This window comes from Neopsephotus bourkii, unplaced genomic scaffold (genome assembly GCF_033783945.1).
Source record: "Neopsephotus bourkii isolate Nb327-2 ecotype Australia unplaced genomic scaffold, CSIRO-AGI_Nbou_v1 NB_1358, whole genome shotgun sequence".
NCBI classification, from domain to species: domain Eukaryota; kingdom Metazoa; phylum Chordata; class Aves; order Psittaciformes; family Psittacidae; genus Neopsephotus; species Neopsephotus bourkii.
Genome location: NW_026901837.1, coordinates 5,681,876 through 5,698,243, shown reverse-complemented (window position 1 = coordinate 5,698,243; position 16,368 = coordinate 5,681,876). Strand labels below are relative to the sequence as shown.

Genomic DNA, 16,368 nt, shown 5'->3' with positions numbered 1-16,368 from the left:
GTCAGCCTTTAATAATCTCTTATTTCAGGAAACGTGATATGAAAGAACCAGAAAACTTATAGTTGATTATTGTACTGAAAATCAGCCTAAGGATGGCATTGGGTCTTGTAATTTGCATGTATTTTACCAAATATGTTGTGTCAAATGTTTTACACCAAATAGCAACTCATTCCAGCACTTGTACAATGCATGGAAATCATCTGCCTTCTTGAGTGATCATAAGGCGTTAAAAATATGTAATACTTGAATCCTGGAAGTAAATCCTGGAATTGGAAGCCCAAGAGAGAATTTTATTTTGCAGATTGTGTGCCAGGCTTTTTCTGAATTATTATCACAGATGGTGAAAAATTCCCATGGCCTTACGCTCATGTTCTTTTCCACTCCAAATGGAGTCCTCTGTGAAATACCAGTAAAACTGCATATGTTTGAACTCTGACTGTCCACTTAAACGTATGCTGCACTTCAGTGGTGTGGTCTCTGGGAGAGAATTTTAGGCTCTGGGAGAAAGATTAGGCACTGAAACTTTGCTTAATATTATCTCTGCTAGACTATACCACTAACAGAACAGTCAGAGTTGAAACACAGTCTGTCACGCTGTGTTTAATCCAATAGAGCTGCAAGCTTCAGAAAGACAATTCCAGTCTCTCCTTGTCCCCTAAATCCATCAACATGTGCCTGTCACTTCCCTCAGCAATTCCCAGTGATCTTTCAGCTGCAGAGTTAGTGGGATCTGCTCACTGATCCAGTGGGAAATGATGTGTGCCTGGCTCTGTGATCTCTTGGTCATTGGTCTGACGGATGACCTCAGACAAGATGCTTCAACTACCCCTCCTTCCCACTTATACCTCTAAAAAATAGGGAAATTATAGTGTTGAGGTCTCTGTAATTAGTTTCTATCCTGGTGAGAGATCTTCAGTGGCAGTCTATTTCTCAGTAATTAGGGTGAGCATATTCAACAGACAGGCAAGCCGAATTTAAAATTAATCAGGTGATCTTACCTCTTAGACCTCAGATTTTCTTATGTTCGTATCAGCAGCCATATAATGCCCATTTGTTGCTTGATATAATAGGCATTCAGAATGAATTCTGAAAGTACATAGTATCAGAGATCTTTGAAAGAAATCACAGGAGCTGTGAGTATTTTTACAGTGGGTGTGAAATTTCATATCTGTTATAAATTTGGGGATTGAAGTACTGCTCACAGTTTTTAGCTAAGCAGCTGGTGAATTTCAGAAGGGATGTTGGGATTGCTGGGCAGCCTGACTGCAACCTTTCTGGTGTGCCCACTGTTTGTCATCCGATAGGAACAGAGCTGACTGCTCAGCAGTCCTGCCCTCATCCCTCACCCTCTCACTGCCACTGTCACTGTCGCATAGCACTGCTCACTATGGCTGTGCACTGCCTGCCTTTGTAACCCCTGGGTGATAGCCCATCACACTATACAGGGGTAATTTACCTCATCTCCTGTTGGTAAAGCAGTATAAAACAGCTGGAGTGTGCTTATGGACTTGGCATTTAATGGGCTTTTTGGTGAGTAGTGGTACAAGCCTTATGTATCTGGTACTGGTACATGGTGTACAAGCTGTATTGAATGGATCTGTTCCACAGGAAATATGATTTTATGCTTCCTAATTAAGCAATTAATTTGTGTTTTGCCTCTCTTTGGCAAATGTCAGGAGACAAAGTTGAGAACAAGTGCATGCTGTATTTGCATCAGGCACTGAGGGCTGAAGAATTGCTCAAAACTGACAGTTTTTGGAGTTGACTTCCAGATTAAAGTTTGGATGCATTAGAATAGATAGTTAACTTTACCTTTTTCTTCACTGATTTGATATAACCTGGTTTGAATGCCCCCAACAGAATAATAATACAGATTTAAAGGAAGGCTTGATTGACTGATCTCTATGAGTGTCCTTGAAAGTCCTTCTTTATTCTTGTTACTACTCTGTTCTTTTCTGCTGGGAAACACGTTGTCCTATAACTCTAAACTCATAAGAGACAAATGTCAAGAAAGCTTGGATGGTTAAATAAAAATTGATTTGCATGGTCTGAGACTGACAGCTTTTTTATACTTTTCTGGGGCCAGTCTATGGAAATTTTCAAAAATTAATAACCAGCAAAATCTGTCCCAAGTAAAATATGCTCAGGGTGTTCCATTGAAATGATACTAATTTTATCCCCTGAAAATAGTCTTGAATAAAACTTGGTTCATTCACAGAAAAGAAACCAATGCTTTTGCTTAATAAAGTGATAGTAAACTTGTTTAGAATGAGCATGTACTCATTCATGCACATTATTTTATTATTACATGTATGTAGATAATTAGAGGCCTAATCCAGAAAAAACCCTAAGAGGGAGAGTTGGCATTGTGCTGGAAGCTACATCAGTTCTGCTCTACTGACAAATCCACCTTTTAATAACAGAGAACCCCCATGAAAATAACAAAGGCAATCAACAAGCTACTTCACGCATGTGAGAAGATTCTGGTCATGCAGGTCTAAAATGTGCCATAGAAAAAGACATGGCTGCCCATTTTATGGCATGTTGGATTTCACACAGTGTATGCTTCTATCAAAGACCATTTCTATGGCATTGCATGCAATAAATGAATCCACCAGGCTCTTGATTTCAATGCTGCATGCATTTCTTTGGTGTGAAAATTTCTGTGAAGGCTTCAAGAGCTAAAAATTCTCTGAGGTGAGGTGCTGAAACTCTAGGAAACAAAACTGATAATGCTGTACTCGTGCTCTTGTAAATTCAAAAATCAATGTACGACTAAGATGTGGTTTTAGAAAGCCCACCGTATGTGAGTGGCTATTAAGCCAGTATTAATGGTATCTTAGGCAAATTGACATTTGTTAAACATATGGGTGGTATTATTAGCACGACATACGCCTGGCATTTGAGTAACAGTCATCTCATCAGTATATCTGAAACAGAAGGTCCCTGCTTCACGGGTCAGTTCTCTGCTGAAATCTGTAGAGACTTGAACTGAAACTAAATAGTTACAAACCCAGTACAATTTGGAGAAACTACATGGTCCCTATATCTCCCATATAAACCTGAGATGGAAGGAAAAGCTGCAGTTGACTGAGGAGACTTGTTCTACAAAAAAAAAAAACACTGTGCTGATGTGGATGCCTTCATCATGCAAATAAAAATATGTAATGTAGCATACCTGCAGTGTGATGAACTGCCCGGTGTGTGTGTGGCAGCAGCTCCACAGGCTGTGTGTTTTGAAACTAAATCTTTCTTCCTCCTATTGACTTCTTGCCCTGTGGTACATTGAGTTGGCTGTTTGAGATGCTTTCACTAAGTACAAAGTCAATTGACTGTAAGTGGTGATGAAGAAAACATTGTGTGATTAATATTACAGTTCAGGCTCCTCTGATCAGTCACAAAAAGAACAGTCAAATAAACTCTACTTCATTTCAAAGAATCACACACTGTTAATGGTGAAGAGTCTGCCTGGAGCCCAATGGAAAAAGCAAGCCACTTGAGGCAAATCTCTCTTCTTTTACATAGAACAAACTAGTTGAGCAGTGTTAAAAGCTGCCTATTGATTTGTGCCCAGACTGAAAGCCATGCAGTGATGTAAATGAAAATGTGTCAAGAGTCAATATTGATTTTTTTTCATTTTCTTCTTCTCTTTTTTTTAAAGCAAGACACCACCCCCACCCCCCCCCTTGGGAAATACTATTAGCTATGCTGGTAGGCTTGTCAGTGAGTGAAGACCCTTTTCCACAAGACTATGCATGTCTTTCTTTTACTGAGGTAATATGGACAGCATGCTGAGAACAGATATGTGACAAAATTTCCTTTCTTGAGAAAATTGTTAGGCAAAGAAAAAGAAATGGTGAAGAGATCAGCTGTTACACAAAACAAATTTGCTGGGCTGAGCTTGCAGTCTGGCACTCACAGAGTAAACCCAATTTTTAAAAAAACTTTGTTCATTATACAATTGTGTAACAATATAAATTGTACTCAGCAAGAGCCAAGGCCAAAGAAATGGTAGAAAATGAGTCCTGCTGTTCCTAGAGTTGTGTGCACATAGCTGGAATAGAATAGAATCATAGAATTATAGAATAGTTAGGGTTGGAAAGGATCTCAAGATCATCAAGTTCCAACCCCCCTGCCATGGACAGGGACACCTCACTCTAAACCATATTACCCAAGGCCTCATCCAACCTGCCCTTGAACACTGCCAGGGATGAAGCATTCACAACCTCCCTGGACAACCTATTCCAGTGCCTCACCACCTTAACAGGAAAGAATTCCCTCCTTATATCCAATCTACACTTCCCCTGTTTAAGTTTTAACCCATTACCCCTTGTCCTATCACTACAGTCCCTAATGAAGAGGGATAGACCTGGATAGAGTTTCCCTTCAGAAAGATGGAGGTCATAGCAAGACCTACAAGAGCCTTTCTTTTGAATGAAGGCTAGAAAAAGAGAAATTACCAGAAAGGCAATCAAATTTTTTGAGTTCACAGCATCCTCAGCTAGGGATATAAAAAGCAGTTTAAGAAAATACAGCTAGCATTTTCCTATTTTTTTTCCCCTGAAGAATCAAAATGCAAATTGCAAAAATCACTATGCTCAAAATCAATGTTATAGCTTTTTCTATTAGATTATGAACTGCAACCAGGTTCTTTTAACAAAATTTGTACTTTGCTACCTCTTAGCAAGTAACAGTCTTTGTCTTTGACAAAGACTCATTCTCTGTAGCCTCTAAGTAAGCTCTTATCAACCTGTGCCACCAAACCTGGCAACTAATTGCCTACACCTCACTGAGAGGTAACAACAGGATATGGCAGATAGCCCATTGCAGCTCTGATCTTCTCAGAATGAACACAGACTCTCAAGGGAGGGCTGGATTTAGCATGAAGGCAGTCTGGTGAGAGATGCTTTCTACTTTATTGGCACTTCTTAAGGTTTTGGATACTTCCACAGCTCCTAGCTTTGCCTCCTGAACAGAAGAAACACTGCTTCATCCTATGGTGGTGGTTTCCTTCTCTCCTTTCATCCATCTCTATGGCCCCTCTCCATAAAAGAAAAATATTTCTTCTGACCCCCAAGTAATTCTCACCTCAACTTTAGTTTTCCTGGGGTGACCAAAGAACTGTTTCAAACTGAAAATTAATAAATGGAGAAATTAAATCCTAAATTGTATAGGGAACCAGAGCAAGTACCATAGCAGCAAACTGTCAGTCTTCCAGCTACTGGCAGAAAAAGGTGTCCCAAACTAGAAAGACGCTGTGGCATATCAAAAGTGCAACCCCAAACATAATAAGTGTGCAGAAATACTCCTATTGATTCCATGTTGATGATGTTCCAGCTGATTAAAATAAAAGTTCATTTTTAAGACTCCAGCAAATTGAACTTGGACTTCTATTAAAGACTGCTACTGAGTTATAAATGGATTCCTGACTGATGAACTGAAAACAGTCAAATGAGAGATGTACACATTGATGCCTTTTTATTTTTCATCATCTCAGACAGATTTTTGATATTTTAGTTTCCCTTTTTTTTTTTTCTTGGCTTTGTTGTGAACAGAATGAGAACTGTAAATGTAGTAACTGGGATTTTTTTTCTTAAGAGAAGAAACATAAGGATAATAACATCTCCTGTATAAACTAGATGTAATCTGTCACAAATCTGGAAAATAAGCCAGTACTGAAGTTAATGCATTCTGCCTCGTTTGTCAGACAGGTTACTTTCAATTTTGTGTTGTAACCATTCAGACTTACTATTATTAAAATTCAGACAGAGAGACAGAAGAAGAAATAAAATTATTCCACTACTATGTTCTGTACATAATGTTCAGAGATGTTCACTCAGTGGAGTTTTACTATAAAAGAAATTAACAAGAAATATGAAAGGCAAAACATTTGTGAATTGGATGCAATTTATAAATCTGTTTTAAAAATGTATGAATGGGAACGATTGACATTAACTACTTTCTGAACATTTTACTTGTCCCATAATAGCGTTCTTTGCATAAATGATTTTATTTTGTCAATGCTACAATTTCCAGTAATGTCTCACACATTTCTTTTCTGGACACAACAACTGAGTTTGTGAGTTTAAGAGTGATTTCATCCAACTTTGGAAACACCTATTTCTTCTGTACACCTTAAGAACTAAACAGGAGAAGTGTTTTAAGTTAGACCCACTTCTATGCTCAGGCATGTAGAAGACAGATACTGACATGTAGAGGATTTAACTAGTATCTCCTGAACTCCTCAATCCCTGGTCTGGTACTCCACCTTCAAACTGAAAAGTAAGCCACCACAACTAACCAGGAATACAATGAAGGTGAAAGAAGCATCTGCCTCTGGGCAGACAGACCTCTCCTTTCTCTTGATATTCTTGGTTGCATCCATCCCTTCATTCATTCATTCATTCATTCACGCGATGCGAACACACACTTGTGATTAATTCTCTCCTCTGAAACAAGAACTTGAATCATGATGACTTAACTGAGTGACCTAGCTGTTGGCAATACTTAATTCCTGTGACTCTTAACACTGGCCATAGTAATGTTCTGAAGGCAACTCTGTGATCTGGCATGGCTAGCAAAATGGGTGGAGAATTGCCTTGTTTCAGAATTCAGCTTTAGGGACTCTGGATCTACCTACAACAAGAAATGATCAAACCGATGCCACACATACGAACCTTACCTGAGGGGTCATCACTTTTCTTCAAGCCTGCCCCAAAAGAGGTACTGATGCAGTCATAGCATCTCCTCTACCCTACAGGAAGAGAAGCCAATCTAACACCAATACAGCATAAAAGCAATGCAATTGTAGCTGAGTCCTGAGCTTTCTGAGACACTGTTTGACTTCTATGGGCACTCAGTGAAGCAGTGGTTCTAGCAGATGGGAGTCCTCCTGCTGCACCTAACCAGTCACCTAGAAGGTAAGGGCTCACATGCTTCACCAGACAGGGCAGAAGGAAAGACTCAGTTATATCTTTTATTGACAGTGGTCTAAATAGCAAATAGTCTGAAGCAAAGAGCAGAAAACTGGTCTCTTTCACAGCTGAATGCCCTAATTGCTGCCCTATGATCCTGCTTTATCCTTCTGTCTGGACCAAGGAATCCTTAATTATTTCATGTAAAATAAAACAGCTTTCTTATGAGCAGCACAGAGTTCTGTCCATCTCTCTGTCTCTGGATATTTGTGTATGCACATGCATACATAAAGACACCAGCCCACAGAAGGACAGGTTGCAATTCTCTTGAGAGGTGAGATATGTGAGTTTGAATCCTCTTAGGCTGGAGGGCAAGAAAGGATTAATTTTGTTTTGTTCCTAGTCTTATACTAGAAGAAGGCTTTAATGGGAGGCTTGAAGGAAGATAGTAGAATGACCTTGGGAATGTTGTATGCATGTAGTATTGGGTTGAATGCTAAATTGTGGAAGGGAAAAGAGGATGACAAGTAGGGGGAAAGAGGCAAATCAATTCATCTCAAAACTGTATCGGTTAAATTAATCATTTAAATGATCCAATCTGGGTGCTTTATAAGATGCACACTTTTATGTTCAAGTCACTTGTCTTTTTTACAGATGAAATGCTTTGAAGTCAGTGTAATGATATGTCCCATTTCCCAGCACAGGACATAGAGGGTAGACACGATAATAGCTTATCTGATTTTATTTTAAAAGGAATCTATTTGAAATATCTTCAAGATGCAAAAAGAGAAATAATAATATAGATGAACTAGCAGCTGTTCAAGAGCTCCACTTTCTCTGAGAAATCTTTATGAAAAACAACATAAACAATTGTGTTGTTTAATGTTTTCTTTGCTTGTTCATGTGTTACATTCAGGAGTGAATTCAGAGTGAAAAAGAAAAGGCTGTGTCTGTGTTTCAGAAATAGCATAATATGTGTCTCACATTTTGGAGAAAAGAGGAGGGGGAAAAAACATTACTCATTTTTCTCTCCTCTAACACAACTCTTTAACCTTCTTTTGACACTTGACTCATTTCAAGCACATTCTCTGTCCTCTTGAATACAACGCACAGTCCTTATTAGTCTATCACCCCCAGAAAAGTGAAGATTCTGTCTGAGCCCCATTGCTTTGGGGGGGTAATGGAGTAAGGAGAGGGAAAACAGTTTTATGTTCTGTTTAGAAAGAAAGGAGACAGACATGGGGAAGAAAATAGGAATAGGAATAAAGAGTATTCATTCAGAAGCCTTTCAGAAATGCAGCCCTCCTCCTTTTCCCTTTACCCGCTCCATGAAATAATTCTAGCTTTGATCCCATCACTCTTTCTTTTCCTTTGTTCAGTGATACACAGTTATGTGACCCATGCCCTGAAAGGTATCAGTTCCCATTTCTTTTCCTGCTTAACTTGGACCAGATAGAGGAACTACTTGAAAAGCAGTGGTTATCAAACATTTTTAATGTGATCTCAGTACTTTTTGTGAATGTTCATGCCAAAAGAATTTAACCTGCCTGGCGAATTAAAAATAGAAGCAAATACAAATAGACTGGGAACACAGTTAAATTGAGATTTGTAATTTATTGTGGTGGTTAAGAGCACATCTTAATCCAATTTGCCATGATCTCCATGATTACTATAGGCTTGTCAATGAAAAAAAACTCCTCCCAGTGAAATAAAACTTCTCCCAGTGAAATGTCTGGATTCTTGCCCTCAAATAAAACAGTGTTGTTTATGCATTTTAGTCAGGGTATTGTTTACAGGGCAGATGACTGTTAAGTCTTCTTTCCATTATTGACTACATGATTTATTTCCTTTTGCAACTGCATTTAGATGTGCTAAAACCTCTCTTGACTGTTTATAATCTTCCCAGTGCCTTGCTCCAGAATGTAGATGCAACAGTGTTATATCAAAACTGCTGAGTATGGAGTAGAGTTCAAGCTACCGGTCAGCCAGGTTAAATAACTGTGGCCATCTTTTTGCTGTTTGATTTCTGCTCTGTAGCAGATCATGTAAAGATGCTCACAGAATAGTGTGCTATTGGACATAAGTATAAAGACTTCATCAGCTTAATGGAACAATTAACTCAACTACTCTCTTGCTCTTGATCTTCAGAATTTTGCTTTGAGATTAGAGCGATAAGGTGAAGATTAACACCTCTGAGTCAGTGGGGCTGATGAGACAAGATTTATTAATCCTCAAAGAAAGCCTTAATTGGACACTGGAGCAGTCTTTCCTCCATTGTTAAACACTGCCAATTCCCTGGATAATTAGGGTACATGGTGAGTATGATAGAGGCTTGTAATTACATGCACCAAAACTAAGGTAATGTTTTTTTTCCCCTGGGAACACCATGTGTTATTTGCTCCAAATAAATCAGTGTCAATGTTTGCGAACACGTGAAAAACATCCCCTACAAATGGTCATTGACCACCCAAACATAACTTATAGAAGAGAGCTGGAGAACAGGATTCATAAGAATCCTTTGATTTAGAGGAACTGTCTTAAATCCCGGCCTTCAGAGGACAGAGAATTTACTGTTCAAGCAGCTTAATGAGCAGGTTGATTTATTCTTATTTTTTACCTATCATTAGTCATTCTTTCATCAGGTTCTTTTCATTAAAGGGCACTGATTTATAGGAAGAAGCACTCCTCTAAGGAATTTTGTAGGTTTTGAAAGCAGATATCAGAAATACTTTCTTTTTCAAAGAAATGTCTTTCTGCAGGCAGTGTAGTAAATGGGTTCATTATAATGCAGCATGCAGCTAAAGATGGGAGAAAAGTCCATAGGCATACAATTCTAGCTACTGTACCCCAGGCTCTAGCAACAGAGTTGTGTGACTCAAGGATTCATTAAGACGCTTGGTTTAGTGCAGCCCTGATGAAATAAGTTAACATTCTCATTAGGGGGTTGGAGTAATCATTTGGAAAAAGCCTCCTTTGCTACATTTGTTTACTGTGTCACAGGAAGCATGTCCTTAGTCAACTGGGATAATCATTGTCAGCATTTTACATAGTTACAAAGCAAACTAATAAGCCAGATTGTCGAATTATGTCAATCATGCCTAAACATCAACAAGAAAATTGCTGTGTGCAGATGGGCAATTTGTAAAAAAGCCTAGATACTCGGTACAGTGTGAACAGTGCACATTGCGAGATTTAGGACTAATATCTGGGGGAATGTGACTTTCCACAGTGTGGCTCTAAAGACAGATTGCTGTCTCTATTAAATTGTCTGGTGAGACTTTTGACATTTAGGGCCCTGACCAAGAAGTACTTGTATCATTAAGCATTACATCCTGCTTCTCCTACCCCACCACATTATCACACTGGTATATTAGTTGTCTTCTTGCTGCCTCTGCTGGAGTCCTCAGGATTTATTGCTACTTCACACCCATACTGACTCCCCCAGGCTCTAGCCAGAGGAGAGATAAGAATCAAAAAGAGGTGTCAGAATTTTTTCTGCTAAAGACAGCAGAAAATTATACATATTCCTACCCAGACCTGCTGGGGATTGGAGTCAACTTTTAGCCCAGAGATTCCAATGTCAGCTTTCTGAGTGACAAATACTTTTGGCACTTGTCATCTTTGCATCAGACACCACCGTAAGGAGGCAAGGAACCTGTTTGTGGCTGGTAGCTGCCAAGTGCTTGTGTGATTTCACCCCTGCCCAAATTGGTATATAAGGGACAAAAGAATGAAGAGTTTAAAAAAGGCTATAAAGCTTTTAGAATGCTTATATAGACCGAAGTGAAAATTGCACAAGAAAGACAAAAATTATGACATTAATCAGTAGAAACAACAAAAGATCTATTAAATTAATCAATAGGTCTTTTACAGTGGCAAATATAATTTAATTAAAGAAAACAAAGAGAGTACAAAAAGAATATAATGAGTTTTCCACCTCTCCTAAAAGCAAGGATTGAGAAGAGCAGTTTTTGACTAACAGTTATTTTCTTGAGAGAGGAAAAGTGTATTCTGGAGGGTGAGCCCTAGAGCTGGGCTGAAGTTACAGGCTCCCCTGCACTGTACTGGCCAGCAGGAGCACAGCCTTTGACTCACAGTAGAGAGATATTACCTGATCAGGAACGTTGGAACAAAACACACACAAAAGCCAGTTTGTGTCTTCCCTCATGTTAGAAGGAAATAACAAGGAAGAGACAGACATTTTAACTGTCTTTTGGGAACATGACAAAATAATGGGAGAAAAATTAATATACATTGCGAAGAGTGACAACTATCCAGGGTCCCAGGTGATGCAAGACCTCCCTGTTACTGTACGTAACAGCATAAGTCACTCTTTCCACTAGGTAAGTCCCAAATGGTTTGATGTTGGTTCTGCCCAAAACATAAATTGGATTATTCTGTCTCAGTGAAATGTAGAGTTGTGGGGTTTTTTAATGAGAATATAACAAGTCTTTATCCAAAGTTTTTATATACAGATACAGAAACCCCATCATTTTGATGGTCATTTCTTACTGATGAATAATTGATTTAACGCTTATTTGTTTTTACAAAGACTTACTTAGCTACAGATTTACCTGTATCACTGTTTCATGGTACTGATTTCAAGCGTTTCATGATCATTATTATTTAGGATTCCTTCATCTGTTCTGGCTAATATGGAGTGATTGGTATTTGTTGTGTTTTTTCTTTACTAACCTCTCTTTGAAACACAATCATGAACTACCCAGATCCCAGGAATCTGGAGATTCAGACTTTTGCTGTAGCTCTCCTTTGTAACATCAAAAAGACTAAACTCCAATATCATCACTTATACTATTACAACTTCCCAAGAGTTTAAGTGTCAGAGTCTGAACAGAGGTGCAGTGCAGAATGTCCCTCCTTCTAATACTGATTGTTCATGGACAAATGCAAGCACCTGCTATTCAAGAACAGTTTCCTGAAACCTGGGCAAGAGGAAAGATAGAAACACTAAATTAAACTATTAGTGTAACATACAGAAAGGGTGGGGGTGAAGAAACTTAACAATTGTATCCTGTCCCATTTGACCGGAGTACTGATGTCATTAATTTAAAGCTGAACCAGCCGTCTGGGCTCTTTAGCATCCATGTATGTTATGTCGAAGTCTGATCGTCAGAAAAGGGGAGCCAGGGATAACTTAATCTGTCATTCTGAAGAAAGGCGATGATATTTTCTTCTCTCGGTGTGAAGCAGCCTTTGCTGAGCAGGAATTTAGGAGGCCCATGGGGTCTGTATGTGCCAGCAGGCACAGAGGTTCATTTTAACTTCAGATGGCCCTTTGGGAGTGAGTGAACACGTAGAGCATCTTTCTTTCCACATTGCTTCATAATATACTCAAGAGAGGAACATGAGCTTGACAAATTTTGCTGTACCATTCTAATTAAAACAGATCTTCCTTTTAAAAAATCAATTCAATTTAAAAAACAAAACAAAACCCAAAACAAAAAACCTCCACAGTTCTGCTTCAGTCTCAGTCTCACTAGAAAGACGAGTATCAGTAAGCTGTTGGATCTTGTGAAGAAAAAACATACACTAGCTGACTGAAATTAAAAAACAATCGCCTAGAAATCACAGTCGAGTTTTCTGATTGGAATTTAAGGGGTTTGTATCCTTGCCCATTATTAATTAGCTATAATCATAGTATTGTTCTTTCACAGGAATTTCAAACAGATCAGTACAGCTCAAAGCACTCTCAGTCACAGCAGAAGCCTCAGCTCCATTACTCTATTAGCTGGCAAGGGAAAGATTTAGTGGCAAAAAATGGTAACCCTGCACAGAAGAAGCTGTCAGTGGAACGTGCTTATATTTTCCAAGCGACAACCTGAGAGACAACTACAGTCAGGAGGGGCTACAGCATTCTCACAGCATTGCAGCCATCAAGGTTCAGATGCTGGGTCCCTGTATGGGAATGTATAGGAATGCGGTAAGGTGGCAGCTAGAGCCTGCTCTAGAATTCCAGGTACTAAACTGGTGTCAAACAATCTGATCAACATTTTTATCTAAAGCATTAGGGCATACCTTCCTTGCCCAAAAGCAAACTCAACCGCACTATCTTCTGTTTGTTCAAGGGATAAGCCTTGGAGCTGTTCTTGTTGTGTAATGTTTATCTCTTTACAAAGGCTGCAATGACAAGGGAAGCTCCATGTGCAGGAGCTGGCCCCTTCAGTGACCTTGGAAGGAGTGGGATGTACAGCCCTGTGTAGAGCAGTCTCCCGCTGACAGGAGGTGATTGGATTCTCTTTTTTATCTTTACACTACAGACTAAATATTACAGAACTATTTCCATTAATACTCAGCTGACTTGATTTCAAAGCACGTATTTGTTATTTTCATCGATGGAAAGAAGCCGTTAGTACTCTTAAGAGATAAAAGAGGTTGTGGGTTTTTTCCTTTTTTTGCCTGGTGTATCAACGGTTACAAATACATTCATATTTTATCCAATGTACCCTGGTAGAGCTGTAAGGATTTAGGACAGGAATGTGAATGTGCATGGAGTGTTGGTTTCTTTTTAATCAGCCCTGTTCTTCACACAGCAGTGTGAATAAAGCCCGAAGCTGGGTACTGTGAAAACTGATGTGGAATGGCACTTTTAAGGGTAAGTTAGGCAGGATGATGCTTAGTGACAGTTATTACGTAGTACTAGCCTAAGGATCCACGTAGCGATCCACAACCTGCATATATAAATAACACAGGGAGCCCCAAGGGACCTCAAGTTGACCAGGTGCAGGAAAGTGCCCTCTCACTGTGTCTTACTAGGCTGGACTAGGCAGTAGGGGACCAGCTACATGGCTTGTCCCTGGCAGCCTGGGAGTGAGGGCAGATTGGACAGAAGCCTGACATCTTCTGCATGGGACAGGCTTCCTACCAACAGGCGACTGTGATCAGCAGGGAACAGCAGCAAGCAGTTGCCCCACAGCAGGGAATTGCTCTTTGCCAAGGACACTTGTACTTGCACAAAAACTTCACTTCTGGAGTCCCAGCAGGACCAAAGAGTGGCTCCTCTGATGTGAGGTAGCTTGAGAAGCCTACTGTTGCTGAGGCTATTTAGCATATATTCTGCAGGTATATACAGCTGGTGAAGGCACTGAACCAGCACCTTTCAGAGACAAAAAAAAAAAATACACTTACAAATACAAAAAACATATACTTAAAAATACAAAGGAGAAGCACAGAATCGTGTGTTGCAATGAAAAGCAAGGTTCTCTGCATATATTAAACTTCTGCTCCATGGTGCCTTTCTATCTACTACATGCCTGTGTTTACCAAACAGAATTTAGCAACTTCCTTAGCTCACCTAATACAACATAAAGGCATCTCTACAACTGCATAGAGTGTTAAGCAACAATAAAATAGTCAGCATTAGGACCAATAACTTGGAAGTGATAAGAAGTGCCCTATCTCATACCCCACCTTCCATAAGACTGATTCTGTTGATAATAACATGGCCACTGACATCATCTCACCTGCTTGGACTCTTATTTATAATCAGTTCCACAGCACTACTAAATACATTAAATTTAATCAAACACAATATGTTTAGTGCTCTTAGAAGAGTAAAAGTGCCTGCCATTCTCAAGAATGAGAACTGCTCAAGGAAGTAATAGAGGACGTTAGTATATTTATGCACACAAAACCCACATGTATTTCCAGAGGAAAAATAAGACCGTAAGCAGGAAGAATGTTCAGTGTCATGACAGAAGCACCTTCAAAGACTGAATGATTAAAGTGAACCTGCAGATAGGAAAGAGTGCTACTTGAAAGAAATCAGTGAATTAATCCGTAGCTGGTACTAGAAAAATAATCTTAGGTAATATTGTAGCATTGCTGCCTTATTCTAGGCTGTGATCTTCCATTTGCACAAAACGGGGCCTGTTGCAGAAATGCCGGGAGGTGAATAGTTTGCCTGAGTGGCTGTCAGCACAGGGGAAGGAGTGTGGCACTGCCATCCATCCTCTGTGCTGACAGGGGCCTCAGGTGGGGATGTGCCACTGCTCTGCCTCACAGGCAGCTCCGTCACAGTCTCTCACAGCCAGCTGTTCAGTACTGTTACCACCTCACAGACGTGGATTTTTAAGCAGATAGCACCAGGTCTTCATTATATAAAGTTTGCTGATGACACTAAGCTGGGAGGGGTGGCCAACACGCCAGAAGGCTGTGCTGCCATCCAGAGGGACCTGGACAGGCTGGAGAGCTGGGCGGGGAATAACTTGATGAAATATAACGAGGGAAAGTGTAGAGTCCTGCATCTGGGCAGGAACAACCCCAGGTTCCAGTATAGGCTGGGGAACGACCTGTTAGAGAGCAGTGTAGGGGAGAGGGACCTGGGGGTCCTAGTGGACGACAGGGTGACCATGAGCCGACACTGTGCCCTTGTGGCCAAGAAGGCCAATGGCATCCTGGGGTGTATTAGAAGGGGGGTGGTTAGTAGGTCGAGAGAGGTCCTCCTTCCCCTCTACTCTGCCCTGCTGAGACTGCATCTGGAATATTGTGTCCAGGTCTGGGCCCCTCAGTTTAAGAAGGACAGGGACCTGCTGGAGAGAGTCCAGTGCAGGGCAACTAAGATGATTAAGGGAGTGGAGCATCTCCCTTATGAGGAAAGACTGAGAGAGCTGGGTCTCTATAGTTTGGAGAAGAGGAGATTGAGGGGTGACCTTATTAGTGTATATAAATATATAAAGGGGGAGTGTCATGAGGATGGAGCCAAGCTCTTCTCAGTGGCAAACAATGATAGGACAAGGGGAAATGGGTACAAACTGGAACACAAGAGGTTCCACTTAAACTTGAGAAGAAACTTCTTCTCAGTGAGGGTGACAGAACACTGGAACAGGCTGCCCAGGGAGGTTGTGGAGTCTCCTTCTCTGGACACATTCAAAACCCGCCTGGACACATTCCTGTGTAACCTTATCTAGGTGTTCCTGCTCCGGCAGGGGGATTGGACTAGATGATCTTTTGAGGTCCCTTCCAATCTCTAACATACTGTGATACTGTGTGATATAAGGGGAACCACAGCTGGACAAATGCCACAAGCCCTCTTCCACTAGACCTTCTCCTTCTTCCTCCTCCTTTACAAAAGGGCTTCAGCTGAGGAGCCTTGGGAACAGGCAGGAAACAGGTGTTCTGCACAGGTTCTTTCCAGCAGAGGGGAAATTATCTTGGACAAGAGTAACCAAGTCTGCTATTATAACCAAACAGTGAGGATAAAGTTTTCTGCCAGGCTAAGCTATGGTCTGGCTCCACTCCCTTAGCATATTGTTTTAGCTGTAATGCTACCTGTATATATCTTTACACGGAAATCTGCCTCGTAGCCTGCTACCTGGTAACTGCATCAGCAGAGAAGGGTGAGAGATGGCAGGAAGGATTATAAGCATATTATGGGAATAGAAGTCAATCATAATAAACATTTTCTTTACTAATATATTGTACATTCTGGAATGGA

The 16,368-nt window shown here is 40.3% G+C and overlaps 1 protein-coding gene across 4 annotated transcripts in view; it reads left to right on the top strand.

Moving 5' to 3' along the window:
• HS3ST5 (heparan sulfate-glucosamine 3-sulfotransferase 5) overlaps positions 1-16,368 on the top strand; it is a 203,124-nt gene that overhangs the window by 167,858 nt on the left and 18,898 nt on the right. Inside the window, exon 1 of one of the 4 annotated variants that reach the window (XM_061366854.1) lies at positions 1,381-1,530. The exons of the other annotated variants lie outside the window; for them this stretch is intronic. The gene's annotated coding sequence lies outside the window, so the exon portion shown is untranslated. Of the gene's footprint in view, positions 1-1,380; positions 1,531-16,368 lie in introns of those variants that run through there. 4 annotated transcript variants of the gene reach the window in all.